This window comes from Salmo trutta, chromosome 40, assembly GCF_901001165.1.
Source record: "Salmo trutta chromosome 40, fSalTru1.1, whole genome shotgun sequence".
In the NCBI taxonomy this organism is placed as follows: Eukaryota; Metazoa; Chordata; class Actinopteri; order Salmoniformes; family Salmonidae; genus Salmo; species Salmo trutta.
In genome coordinates this window covers 4618817-4633466 of record NC_042996.1, presented here as the reverse complement: position 1 = coordinate 4633466, position 14650 = coordinate 4618817, and the positions used below count along the sequence as shown (strand labels likewise).

At 44.5% G+C, this 14650-nt stretch overlaps 1 pseudogene; it reads right to left on the bottom strand.

The window, feature by feature from the left end:
- LOC115180579 (IQ motif and SEC7 domain-containing protein 3-like) overlaps positions 1 to 14650 on the bottom strand; it is a 121047-nt pseudogene that overhangs the window by 80895 nt on the left and 25502 nt on the right.

Below are 14650 nucleotides of genomic sequence, written 5' to 3'. Positions count from 1 at the left end.
TTGGTCTACATGGACAAGTTCTGGCCTGGTTTAGATCTTATCTGTCGGAAAGATATCAGTTTGTCTCTGTGAATGGTTCGTCCTCTGACAAATCAATTGTAAATTTCGGTGTTCCTCAAGGTTCCGTTCTAGGACCACTATTGTTTTCACTATATATTTTACCTCTTGGGGATGTCATTCGAAAACATAATGTTAAATTTCACTGCTATGCGGACGACACACAGCTGTACATTTCAATGAAACATGGTGAAGCCCCAAAATTGCCCTCGCTAGAAGCCTGTGTTTCAGACATAAGGAAGTGGATGGCTGCAAATGTTCTACTTTTAAACTCGGACAAAACAGAGATGCTTGTCCTAGGTCCCAAGAAACAAAGAGATCTTCTGTTGAATCTGACAATTAATCTGGATGGTTGTACAGTCGTCTCAAATAAAACTGTGAAGGACCTCGGCGTTACTCTGGACCCTGATCTCTCTTTTGAAGAACATATCAAGACTGCTTCAAGAACAGCTTTTTTCCATCTACGTAACATTGCAAAAATCAGAAACTTTCTGTCCAAAAATGACGCAGAAAAATTAATCCATGCTTTTGTTACTTCTAGGCTCGACTACTGCAATGCTCTACTTTCCGGCTACCCGGATAAAGCACTAAACAAACTTCAGTTAGTGCTAAATACGGCTGCTAGAATCCTGACTAGAACCAAAAAATTTGATCATATTACTCCAGTGCTAGCCTCCCTACACTGGCTTCCTGTTAAGGCAAGGGCTGATTTCAAGGTTTTACTGCTAACCTACAAAGCATTACATGGGCTTGCTCCTACCTATCTTTCCGATTTGGTCCTGCCGTACATACCTACACGTACGCTACGGTCACAAGACGCAGGCCTCCTAATTGTCCCTAGAATTTCTAAGCAAACGGCTGGAGGTAGGGCTTTCTCCTATAGAGCTCCATTTTTATGGAATGGTCTGCCTACCCATGTGAGAGACGCAGACTCAGTCTCAACCTTTAAGTCTTTACTGAAGACTTATCTCTTCAGTAGGTCCTATGATTAAGTATAGTCTGGCCCAGGAGTGTGAAGGTGAACGGAAAGGCTGGAGCAACGAACCGCCCTTGCTGTCTCTGCCTTGTCGGTTCCCCTCTTCCCACTGGGATTCTCTGCCTCTAACCCTTTTACAGGGGCTGAGTCACTGACTTACTGGTGTTCTTCCATGCCGTCCATGGGAGGGGTGCGTCACTTGAGTAGGTTGAGCCACTGACGTGGTCTTCCTGTCTGGGTTGGCGGCCCCCCCTTGGGTTGTGCCGTGGCGGACATCTTTGTGGGCTATACTCGGCCTTGTCTTCGGACGGTAAGTTGGTGGTTGTAGATTTCCCTCTAGTGGTGTGGGGGCTGTGCTTTGGCAAAGTGGGTGGGGTTATATCCTGCCTGTTTGGCCCTGTCCGGGGGTATCATCGGATGGGGCCACAGTGTCTTCTGATCCCTCCTGTCTCAGCCTCCAGTATTTATGCTGCAGTAGTTTATGTGTCGGGGGGCTAGGGTCAGTCTGTTACATCTGGAGTATTCTCTTGTCTTATCCGGTGTCCTGTGTGAATGTAAATATGCTCTCTCTAATTCTCTCTTTCTCTCTTTCTTTCTTTCTTTCTCTCGGAGGACCTGAGCCCTAGGACCATGCCTCAGGACTACCTGGCATGATGACTCCTTGCTGTCCCCAGTCCACCTGGCCATGCTGCTGCTCCAGTTTCAACTGTTCTGCCTGCGGCTACGGAACCCTGACCTGTTCACCGGACGTGCTTGTTGCACCCTCGACAATTACTATGATTATTATTATTTGACCATGCTGGTCATTTACGAACATTTTAACATCTTGACCATGTTCTGTTATAATATCCACCCGGCACAGCCAGAAGAGGACTGGCCACCCCTCATAGCCTGGTTCCTCTCTAGGTTTCTTCCTAGGTTTTTGGCCTTTCTCAGGAGTTTTTCCTAGGGAGTTTTTCCCAGCCACCGTGCTTCTTTCACATGCATTGCTTGCTGTTTGGGGTTTTAGGCTGGGTTTCTGTACAGCACTTTGAGATTTCAGCTGATGTACGAAGGGCTATATAAATAAATTTGATTTGATTTGATTTGATAATACCAGTGTAGTCAACTGTCTATGTGTTAAACTCTCTCACTGTGACTGTTACAATACCAGTGTAGTCAACTGTCTATGTGTTAACCTCTCTCACGGTGACTGTTACAATACCAGTGTAGCCAACTGTCTATGTGCTAACCTCTCTCACTGTGACTGTTATAATACCAGTGTAGTCAACTGTCTATGTGTTAACCTCTCTCACTGTGACTGTTATAATACCAGCGTAGTCAACTGTCTATGTGTTAACCTCTCTCACTGTGACTGTTACAATACCAGTGTAGTAAAATGTCTATGTGCTAACCTCTCTCACTGTGACTGTTATAATACCAGCGTAGTCAACTGTCTATGTGCTAACCTCTCTCACTGTGACTGTTATAATACCAGTGTAGTCAACTGTCTATGTGCTAACCTCTCTCACTGTGACTGTTATAATACCAGTGTAGTCAACTGTCTATGTGTTAACCTCTCTCACTGTGACTGCTATGATACCAGTGTAGTCAACTGTCTATGTGCTAACAGCTCTCACTGTGACTGTTACAATACCAGTGTAGTCAACTGTCTATGTGCTAACCTCTCTCACTGTGACTGTTATAATACCAGTGTAGTCAACTGTCTATGTGTTAATCTCTCTCACTGTGACTGTTACAATACCAGTGTAGTCAACTGTCTATGTGCTAAACTCTCTCACTGTGACTGTTATAATACCAGTGTAGTCAACTGTCAATGTGCTAAGCTCTCTCACTGAGACTGTTACAATACCAGTGTAGTCAACTGTCTATGTGTTAACCTCTCTCACGGTGACTGTTATAATACCAGTGTAGTCAACTGTCTATGTGCTAACAGCTCTCACTGTGACTGTTACAATACCAGTGGAGTAAACTGTCTATGTGCTAACCTCTCTCACTGTGACTGTTATAATACCAGTGTAGTCAACTGTCTATGTGCTAACCTCTCTCACTGTGACTGTTATAATACCAGTGTAGTCAACTGTCTATGTGCTAAACTCTCTCACTATGACTGTTACAATACCAGTGTAGTAAAATGTCTATTTGCTAACCTCTCTCACTGTGACTGTTACAATACCAGTGTAGTCAACTGTCTATGTGTTAACCTCTCTCACTGTGACTGTTATAATACCAGTGTAGTCAACTGTCTATGTGTTATTCTCTCTCACTGTGACTGTTGCAATACCAGTGTAGTAAAATGTCTATGTGCTAACCTCTCTCACTGTTACTGTTACAATACCAGTGTAGTCAACTGTCTATGTGCTAACCTCTCTCACTGTGACTGTTACAATACCAGTGTAGTCAACTGTCTATGTGCTAACCTCTCTTACTGTGACTGTTATAATACCAGTGTAGTCAACTGTCTATGTGTTAACCTCTCTCACTGTGACTGTTACAATACCAGTGTAGTCAACTGTCTATGTGTTAACCTCTTTCACGGTGACTGTTACAATACCAGTGTAGCCAACTGTCTATGTGCTAACCTCTCTCACTGTGACTGTTATAATATCAGTGTAGTCAACTGTCTATGTGCTAACCTCTCTCACTGTGACTGTTACAATACCAGTGTAGTCAACTGTCTATGTGTTAACCTCTCTCACGGTGAATGTTATAATACCAGTGTAGTCAACTGTCTATGTGGTAACAGCTCTCACTGTGACTGTTACAATACCAGTGGAGTAAATTGTCTATGTGCTAACCTCTCTCACTGTGACTGTTATAATACCAGTGTAGTCAACTGTCTATGTGCAAACCTCTCTCACTGTGACTGTTATAATACCAGTGTAGTCAACTGTCTATGTGCTAAACTCTCTCACTATGACTGTTACAATACCAGTGTAGTAAAATGTCTATGTGCTAACCTCTCTCACTGTGACTGTTACAATACCAGTGTAGTCAACTGTCTATGTGTTAACCTCTCTCACTGTGACTGTTATAATACCAGTGTAGTCAACTGTCTATGTGTTAACCTCTCTCACTGTGACTGTTACAATACCAGTGTAGTAAAATGTCTATGTGCTAACCTCTCTCACTGTGACTGTTACAATGCCAGTGTAGTCAACTGTCTATGTGCTAACCTCTCTCACTGTGACTGTTATAATACCAGTGTAGTCAACTGTCTATGTGTTAACCTCTCTCACTGTGACTGTTACAATACCAGTGTATTAAAATGTCTATGTGCTAACCTCTCTCACTGTGACTGTTACAATACCAGTGTAGTCAACTGTCTATGTGCTAACCTCTCTCACTGTGACTGTTATAATACCAGTGTAGTCAACTGTCTATGTGTTAACCTCTCTCACTGTGACTGTTATAATACCAGTGTACTCAACTGTCTATGTGTTAACCTCTATCACTATGACTGTTATGATACCAGTGTAGTCAACTGTCTATGTGCTAACCTCTCTCACTGTGACTGTTACAATACCAGTGTAGTCAACTGTCTATGTGTTAACCTCTCTCACGGTGACTGTTATAATACCAGTGTAGTCAACTGTCTATGTGCTAACAGCTCTCACTGTGACTGTTACAATACCAGTGGAGTAAACTGTCTATGTGCTAACCTCTCTCACTGTGACTGTTATAATACCAGTGTAGTCAACTGTCTATGTGTTAACCTCTCTCACTGTGACTGTTACAATACCAGTGTAGTCAACTGTCTATGTGTTAACCTCTCTCACTATCACTGTTATAATACCAGTGTAGCCAACTGTCTATGTGCTAACCTCTCTCACTGTGACTGTTATAATACCTAACCTTTCTCACTGTGACTGTTACAATACCAGTGTAGTCAACTGTCTATGTGCTAACCTCTCTCTCTATGACTGTTACAATACCAGTGTAGCCAACTGTCTATGTGTTAACCTCTCTCACTGTGACTGTTATAATACCAGTGTAGTCAACTGTCTATGTGCTAACCTCTCTCAATATGACTGTTATAATACCAGTGTAGTCAACTGTCTATGTGTTAACCTCTCTCACTGTGACTGTTAGAATACCAGTGTAGTAAACTGTCTATGTGTTAACGTCTCTCTCTATGACTGTTACAATACCAGTGTAGTCAACTGTCTATGTGTTAACCTCTCTCACTGTGACTGTTACAATACCATTGTAGTCAACTGTCTATGTGCTAACCTCTCTCACTGTGACTGTTACAATACCAGTGTAGTCAACTGTCTATGTGCTAACCTCTCTAACTGTGACTGTTACAATACCAGTGTAGTCAACTGTCAATGTGTTAACCGCTCTCACTGTGACTGTTACAATACCAGTGTAGTCAACTGTCTATGTGCTAACCTCTCTCAATATGACTGTTACAATACCAGTGTAGTCAACTGCAAACAGGGACAGTGTAACACCCCATTTTTAAATCTAAAAACTCTCACGACCAATACATGTAATTAGCAGCCAATGTTAACTTTCTTATTTGGGGCTTTGGCAGTCAATTGAAAAACATTCCAACAGTATTTCTGATTGTCTTCTCAACTCACCATCACATACTTTTATTGTAGGGCTATGACAGTCAATTGCAAATTAGTCTCTTATCTCACCACCACTAATGAGATGGGTGTGGCTTAATGCATGTTGCATCGGAGCTTCTCAAAGTCAGGGGTCAGGACAGAGCGCACCTCATCTCTGCTGTCACATCCAACCCAAATCCATATCTGGTTTGAATGCAGACGAAAGCACTGAATCCAGCTACACACAGATATGAGCTGGCGAAGGGTACATTGAGTTGTAATCCAGAGGCAGACGGCAGGGTGTTCCCTTTGAGTCAGGAACCTAAACTCCTCCGTAGTGATCTGTGAATGCGTTGTCTGTAGCATTCAGTCACATTACAGCTCCATCAGCTGTTGGATTTCACTTACTGGCATGTCAACTGAGCCAGGATCACAGTCAAACGGATTGGGAAGTAGGTCCCAAAGCGCTCTTCCAAGCATTGGAGATGAGCAATCATCACTGGTGGGGGACACTGATGCTGTGTTCTGTTAGAAACATGCACAGCCGAGGGAAGTGGGAATGGTTGGCTTTTGAAAGACTCTCTCTCCAATAAGAATTATTTCCACTGAATCCACTGATTCAGTTACTCTAGTGTAGAATGTTTTTGTATTTCCTCTGCATGCTTCTGTTCCATTTGTTCAGTTTCTAAATACTGTATGTCTGTTACATTGGCAAGAAGACACATTTTTATATTTTCATTACACAGAAAGTCAAGTCCTCTCTCAATGCAAAAATATTTCCAACACTCCCCCTCGATAACCATCAAGCCTCGGTGTGAAATAGAACATAGTCATTCTCTGAAACCATATCTCCACATAGTTTTGCAAACAAGTGTGCGCCCGGTGATGTGGTTTGATGTACACTGAACTAAAATATAAACTTACCATGTAAAGTGATGGTCCCATGTTTCATGAGCTGAAATAAAAAAATCCCCTGTCTTGTAATGTGAAATCCATAGATTAGGGCCTAATTCATTTATTTCAATTGACTGATTTCCTTATATAAACTGTAACTCAGTCAAATCTGCGAAATTGTTGCATGTTGCGTTTATATTTTGGTTAAGTATAGCTTACAATTGGAGTGAACTGCTGCAGTATATCTCCTAGTTCTGTGCTCAGCTCTTTTGCTGCCAGTTGTTCTCAGTGTATCATACAATACGTCCATATGGCAGAGGGAGACACATTCCTAACTAGAGTGCAGAGGCCTGCCCGCCGTCCCACAATAGATGGAGCCCCATCTGTGCAAAAGCCCACCAGTAGATCCCATGGAATCAGTTTTTCTTCAAAATAGCCACGCAGCACACTGAACATCCCCTGTGCCGTTTCATGCTCAGGAATCGTGAGACAGAACAATATGTACTCGTGAATAGCATCCCCCGACATGTATAGCGAACAAAAGTCGGGGCCTCACAGCTAAAATCCATTTGAAGAGCATAAGCTGGGGAGTTTTTGAGTGGTTCAGTCAGAGTTTGCTCTTGATTGCTAGCAATAGCATCAATTATTTGTTTGACAGTGCTATCTGTCAAAGGTATTGATGTGAGTTTTTGGGCCCCTGCCTCCCCACACATTGTTTCACCGTATAAATTGCGGCCGGTAATATCAAAGTCTCTGTAATAGTGTGTGGTTTCGTAGCATAGCGGACCTAGCCATTCACCGTGGGAATGATTCAAGTGCAACGGCCAAGCACAGCCTTTTCCCATGATCTATGGGCACTCTGGTTGAATCTTTTAGATTTTAATAATTGACACTAAGATTTTAAGGTTAACCACATTACAATGATTTTGAGCTAAAAATATGATATTATAAAAAAATAAAGAGAACACTTAAACAACACAATTTAACTCCAAGTCAATCACACTTCTGTGAAATCAAACTGTCCACTTAGGAAGCAACACTGATTGACAATAAATGTCACATGCTGTTGTGCAAATGGAATAGACAACAGGTGGAAATTATAGGCAATAAGCAAGACACCCCCAATAAAGGAGTGGTTCTGCAGGTGGTGACCACAGACCACTTCTCAGTTCCTATGCTTACTGGCTGATGTTTTGGTCACTTTTGAATGCTGGCGGTGCTTTCACTCTAGTGGTAGCATGAGACGGAGTCTACAACCCACACAAGTGGCTCAGGTAGTGCAGCTCATCCAGGATGGCACATCAATGCGAGCTGTGGCAAGAAGGTTTGCTGTGTCTGTCAGTGTAGTGTACAGAGCATGGAGGCGCTACCAGGAGACAGGCCAGTACATCAGGAGACGTGGAGGAGGCCGTAGGAGGGCAACAACCCAGCAGCAGGACCACTACCTCCGCCTTTGTGCAAGGAGGAGCAGGAGGAGCACTGCCAGAACCCTGCAAAATGACCTCCAGCAGGCCACAAATGTACATGTGTCTGCTCAAACGGTCAGAAACAGACTCCATGAGGGTGGTATGAGGGCCCGACGTCCACAGGTGGGGGTTGTGCTTACAGCCCAACACCGTGCAGGACGTTTGGCATTTGCCAGAGAACACCAAGATTGGCAAATTCGCCACTGGCGCCCTGTGCTCTTCACAGATGAAAGCAGGTTCACACTGAGCATGTGACAGACGTGACAGAGTCTGGAGACGCCGTGGAGAATGTTCTGCTGCCTGCAACATCCTCCAGCATGACCGGTTTGGCGGTGGGTCAGTCATGGTGTGGGGTGGCATTTCTTTGGGGGGCCGCACAGCCCTCCATGTGCTCGCCAGAGGTAGCCTGACTGCCATTAGGTACCGAGATGAGATCCTCAGACCCCTTGTGAGACCATATGCTGGTGCGGTTGACCCTGGGTTCCTCCTAATGCAAGACAATGCTAGACCTCATGTGGCTGGAGTGTGTCAGCAGTTCCTGCAAGAGGAAGGCATTGATGCTATGGACTGGCCCGCCCGTTCCCAGGACCTGAATCCAATTGAGCACATCTGGAACATCATGTCTCGCTCCATCCACCAACGCCACGTTGCACCACAGACTGTCCAGGAGTTGGCGGATGCTTTAGTCCAGGTCTGGGAGGAGATTCCTCAGGAGACCATCCGTCACCTCATCAGGAGCATGCCCAGTCGTTGTAGGGAGGTCATACAGGCACATGGAGGCCACACACACTACTGAGCCTAATTTTGACTTGTTTTAAGGACATTACATCAAAGTTGGATCAGCCTGTAGTGTGGTTTTCCACTTTAATTTTGAGTGTGACTCCAAATCCAGACCTCCATGGGTTGATAAATTGGATTTCCATTGATTATTTTTGTGTGATTTTGTTGTCAGCACATTCAACTATGTAAAGAAAAAAGTATTTAATAAGATTATTTCTTTCATTCAGATCTAGGATGTGTTGTTTAAGTGTTCCCTTTATTTCTCCACTCACTAACCACTGCTCCAATAGGGTTTATCTTGGGGGGAGGTCTCCACTCACTAACCACTGCTCCAATAGGGTTTATCTTGGGGGAGAGGTCTCCACTCACTAACCACTGCTCCAATAGGGTTTGTCTTGGGGGGAGGTCTCCACTCACTAACCACTGCTCCAATAGGGTTTATCTTGGGGCAGATGTCTCCACTCACTAACCACTGCTCCAATAGGGTTTATCTTGGGGGAGAGGTCTCCACTCACTAACCACTGCTCCAATAGGGTTTATCTTGGGGGAGAGGTCTCCACTCACTAACCACTGCTCCAATAGGGTTTATCTTGGGGGGGAGGTCTCCACTCACTAACCACTTCTACAATAGGATTTATCTTGGGGGGGAGGTCTCCACTCACTAACCACTGCTCCAATAGGGTTTATCTTGGGGGGGAGGTCGTAATGAGCCTACTGTACCTAGGCAATGCTCTTCAGTCCAGTACTATTATTAAGAAGAAGACTACCAGTTACTCACTCTAGGACGTCTCTGTTGAAGGGCTTCTTGCTGTTTCCCAGGAACTCTCCAATCATCTGCCTGCTCAGGCCCTTCCTCTGAAGCAGGAAGTGAGCCACACCTATGGGCGTGTCCGGGATGAAACCTCGTGAGATCAGGAACTGGAGACCCTTATCAGGGTTACTGACAGAGAAGAAGAAAGAGGAGGAGAAATTAGATATTAAAATCCCCTTTATTTGGGTCAATATCATACAGTACACAAATCCTTCACATTTCATGCCCTCACATATAAAGGAGAGAGGGAGGAGACTGGCAGAGAGGGGTAGAGAGAGGAGAGAGGAGGGGGGAAGAGAGAGAAGAGGGGTGAGGGAGGAGGCTGGCAGAGAGGGGTAGAGAGAGGAGAGAGGAGGGGGGAAGAGAGAGAAGAGGGGTGAGGGAGGAGGCTGGCAGAGAGGGTAGAGAGAGGAGAGAGGAGGGGGGAAGAGAGAGAAGAGGGGTGAGGGTGGAGACCGGCAGAGAGGGGTAGAGAGAGAAGAGAGGAGGGGGGGAAGAGAGAGAAGAGGGGTGAGGGAGGAGGCTGGAGGAGATTGTTATACGTGAGACCCCTGCTTGCTAAACAAGTTCCAAAATCACCAAGACTATGAAGATCAAAACAGTCTGGTGATGACAGTCTGGTGTGGAGGCTAGTGGTGATACATGGTGTTAATGACAGTCTGGTGTGGAGGCTAGTGGTGATACATGGTGTTAATGACAGTCTGGTGTGGAGACTAGTGGTGATTCATGGTGTTAATGACAGTCTGGTGTGGAGACTAGTGGTGATACATGGTGTTAATGACAGTCTGGTGTGGAGACTAGTGGTGATACATGGTGTTAATGACAGTCTGGTGTGGAGAATAGTGGTGATTCATGGTGTTAATGACAGTCTGGTGTGGAGGCTAGTGGTGATACATGGTGTTAATGACAGTCTGGTGTGGAGGCTAGTGATGATACATGGTGTTAATGACAGTCTGGTGTGGAGGCTAGTGATGATTCATGGTGTTAATGACAGTCTGGTGTGGAGGCTAGTGATGATTCATGGTGTTAATGACAGTCTGGTGTGGAGGCTAGTGATGATACATGGTGTTAATGGGAGTGTGGTAATGAGTCTGGTGTGGAGGCTAGCGATGATACATGGTGTTAATGACAGTCTGGTGTGGAGGCTAGTGATGATACATGGTGTTAATGGGAGTGTGGTAATGAGTCTGGTGTGGAGGCTAGCGGTAAAACATGGTGTTAATGACAGTCTGGTGTGGAGGCTAGCGGTAAAACATGGTGTTAATGGGAGTGTGGTAATGACAGTCTGGTGTGGAGGCTAGTGGTAAAACATGGTGTTAATGGGAGTGTGGTAATGAGTCTGGTGTGGAGGCTAGCGGTAAAACATGGTGTTAATGGGAGTGTGGTAATGAGTCTGGTGTGGAGGCTAGCGGTAAAACATGGTGTTAATGGGAGTGTGGTAATGACAGTCTGGTGTGGAGGCTAGCGGTGAAACATGGTGTTAATGACAGTCTGGTGTGGAGGCTAGTGATAATACATGGTGTTAATGGGAGTGTGGTAATGACAGTCTGGTGTGGAGGCTAGTGATGATACATGGTGTTAATGGGAGTGTGGTAATGACAGTCTGGTGTGGAGGCTAGTGATGATACATGGTGTTAATGACAGTCTGGTGTGGAGGCTAGTGGTGATACATGGTGTTAATGACAGTCTGGTGTGGAGACTAGTGATGATACATGGTGGTAATGACAGTCTGGTGTGGAGGCTAGTGGTGATACATGGTGTTAATGACAGTCTGGTGTGGAGACTAGTGATGATACATGGTGGTAATGACAGTCTGGTGTGGAGGCTAGCGGTGATACATGGTGTTAATGGGAGTGTGGTAATGACAGTCTGGTGTGGAGGCTAGTGATGATACATGGTGTTAATGACAGTCTGGTGTGGAGGCTAGTGGTGATACATGGTGTTAATGACAGTCTGGTGTGGAGGCTAGTGATGATACATGGTGTTAATGACAGTCTGGTGTGGAGGCTAGTGATGATACATGGTGTTAATGGGAGTGTGGTAATGACAGTCTGGTGTGGAGGCTAGTGGTGATACATGGTGTTAATGACAGTCTGGTGTGGAGACTAGTGATGATACATGGTGTTAATGACAGTCTGGTGTGGAGGCTAGTGATAATACATGGTGTTAATGGGAGTGTGGTAATGACAGTCTGGTGTGAAGGCTAGTGGTGATACATGGTGTTAATGGGAGTGTGGTAATGACAGTCTGGTGTGGAGACTAGCGATGATACATGGTGTTAATGGGAGTGTGGTAATGACAGTCTGGTGTGGAGGCTAGTGATGATACATGGTGTTAATGACAGTCTGGTGTGGAGACTAGTGATGATACATGGTGTTAATGGGAGTGTGGTGTGGAGGCTAGTAGTGATACATGGTGTTAATGACAGTCTGGTGTGGAGGCTAGTTATAATACATGGTGTTAATAGGAGTGTGGTAATGACTGTCTGGTGTGGAGGCTAGTAGTGACACATGGTGTTAATGACAGTCTGGTGTGGAGACTAGTGATGATACATGGTGTTAATGGGAGTGTGGTAATAACAGTCTGGTGTGAAGGCTAGTGGTGATACATGGTGTTAATGACAGTCTGGTGTGGAGACTAGTGATGATACATGGTGTTAATGGGAGTGTGGTGTGGAGGCTAGTAGTGACACATGGTGTTAATGACAGTCCGGTGTGGAGGCTAGTAGTGATACATGGTGTTAATGGGAGTGTGGTAATGACTGTCTGGTGTGGAGGCTAGTAGTGACACATGGTGTTAATGACAGTCTGGTGTGGAGACTAGTGATGATGCATGGTGTTAATGGGAGTGTGGTAATAACAGTCTGGTGTGAAGGCTAGTGGTGGTACATGGTGTTAATGACAGTCTGGTGTGAAGGCTAGTGGTGGTACATGGTGTTAATGACAGTCTGGTGTGAAGGCTAGTGGTGGTACATGGTGTTAATGACAGTCAGGTGTGGAGACTAGTGATGATACATGGTGTTAGCCTTCCCTGTAGCTCAGTTGGTAGAGCATGTTGTTTGCAACACCAGGGTTGTGGGTTCGATTCCCACGGGGGGCCAGCACAGAAAAAAAAAGAAAAAAAAATGTATGAAATGTATGCATTCACTACTGTAAGTCGCTCTGGATAAGAGCGTCTGCTAAATGACGTAAATGTAAATGTAAATGTTAATGACAGTCTGGTATGGAGGCTAGTGATGATTCATGGTGTTAATGGGAGTGTGGTAATGACTGTCTGGTATGGAGACTAGTGATGATACATGGTGTTAATGGGAGTGTGGTAATGACAGTCTGGTGTGGAGGCTAGTAGTGATACATGGTGTTAATGACAGTCTGGTGTGGAGACTAGTGATGATACATGGTGTTAATGGGAGTGTGGTAATGACAGTCTGGTATGGAGGCTAGTGATGATACATGGTGTTAATGACAGTCTGGTGTGGAGGCTAGTAGTGATACATGGTGTTAATGACAGTCTGGTGTGGAGACTAGTGATGATACATGGTGGTAATGACAGTCTGGTGTGGAGACTAGTGATGATACATGGTGGTAATGACAGTCTGGTATGGAGACTAGTGATGATACATGGTGTTAATGGGAGTGTGGTAATGACAGTCTGGTATGGAGACTAGTGATGATACATGGTGTTAATGGGAGTGTGGTAATGACAGTCTGGTGTGGAGTCTAGTGATGATACATGGTGTTAATGGGAGTGTGGTAATGACAGTCTGGTGTGGAGGCTAGCGGTGATACATGGTGTTAATGGGAGTGTGGTAATGACAGTCTGGTGTGGAGACTAGTGATGATACATGGTGTTAATGGGAGTGTGTTAATGACAGTCTGGTGTGAAGGCTAGCGGTGTTAAGTTATGGTGGCGACCATTACAATTATAAAACACATAGGCAGACACTCATCAAAATTAATTTCCCTTTGAGTCATAACGTTCATTAACTGTGATTAAACAGCTTGACGAACACTGTTAAACTGTAGAAGATGCTCTCCTGAATTACAATGGTGCTCTTGAACGCACAGCGTGAGGGCTCCTATGAAGTGTGTGTGTTTATGTTATAAAAGATGGTAATATGTAGATGACTGTCACGGTTGTCATAGAGAGGAGCGGACCAAAGTGCAGCATGTGTGTCGTTCCACATTTTATTTATACTGTGAAACTATGCAATACATAAATAAACTGAATGACAAAAAAATCAACAAACCGTGACACAGAGGTGAAACATACACTACTCAAAATTAATCTCCCACAAACCCAGGTGGGACAAACACCAACTTAAATATGACCTCCAATTAGAGACAACGATGACCAGCTACCTCTAATTGGAGATCATCTCAAACAAAGCCCAACATAGAAATACAAAAACGAGAACAACCCAACATAGAAATACAAAACTAGAACATAACAACATAGAAAAACTAAACTAGAAAACCCCCCTGTCACGCCCTGACCTACTCTACCATAGAAAATAACAACTTACTATGGTCAGGACGTGACAATGACAGAGTTATGGTGGTGGTGTGTGTGTGTGTGTGTGTGTGTGTGTGTGTGTGTGTGTGTGTGTGTGTGTGTGTGTGTGTGTGTGTGTGTGTTTGTTTGTTTGTATGTGTGTGGAGAGGACAATACCGCTGCTGCACCCTACAATCTATCCCATCCTTAGTATAGCACAGTTCACACACACACACAACACAACAAGGTACACACACACACACGTGCATGCAAACACACACACATACACGCACACACACACACACATGCACACACACATACAGTCCTCTTTTATAAAATACTAGAATGTTCTTCACACATACAGTATATATACATACACAATAATATACACACTTTCTGTATTAACACACACACACACACACAGCACAACAGTTACATAACACAGCCATGTCTAATGGGTTTAGTCAGGGAGAGAGAGAGAGACAGAGAGAGAGAGAGAATCAAAGAGAGAAAGCGAGAGAGAGAGAGAGAGAGAGAGAGAGAGAGATAGAGACAGAGAGAGAGAGCTCTGCAGCCCAGACAGGCCCCAGCTGTGGTGCTGAAAGGACAACTC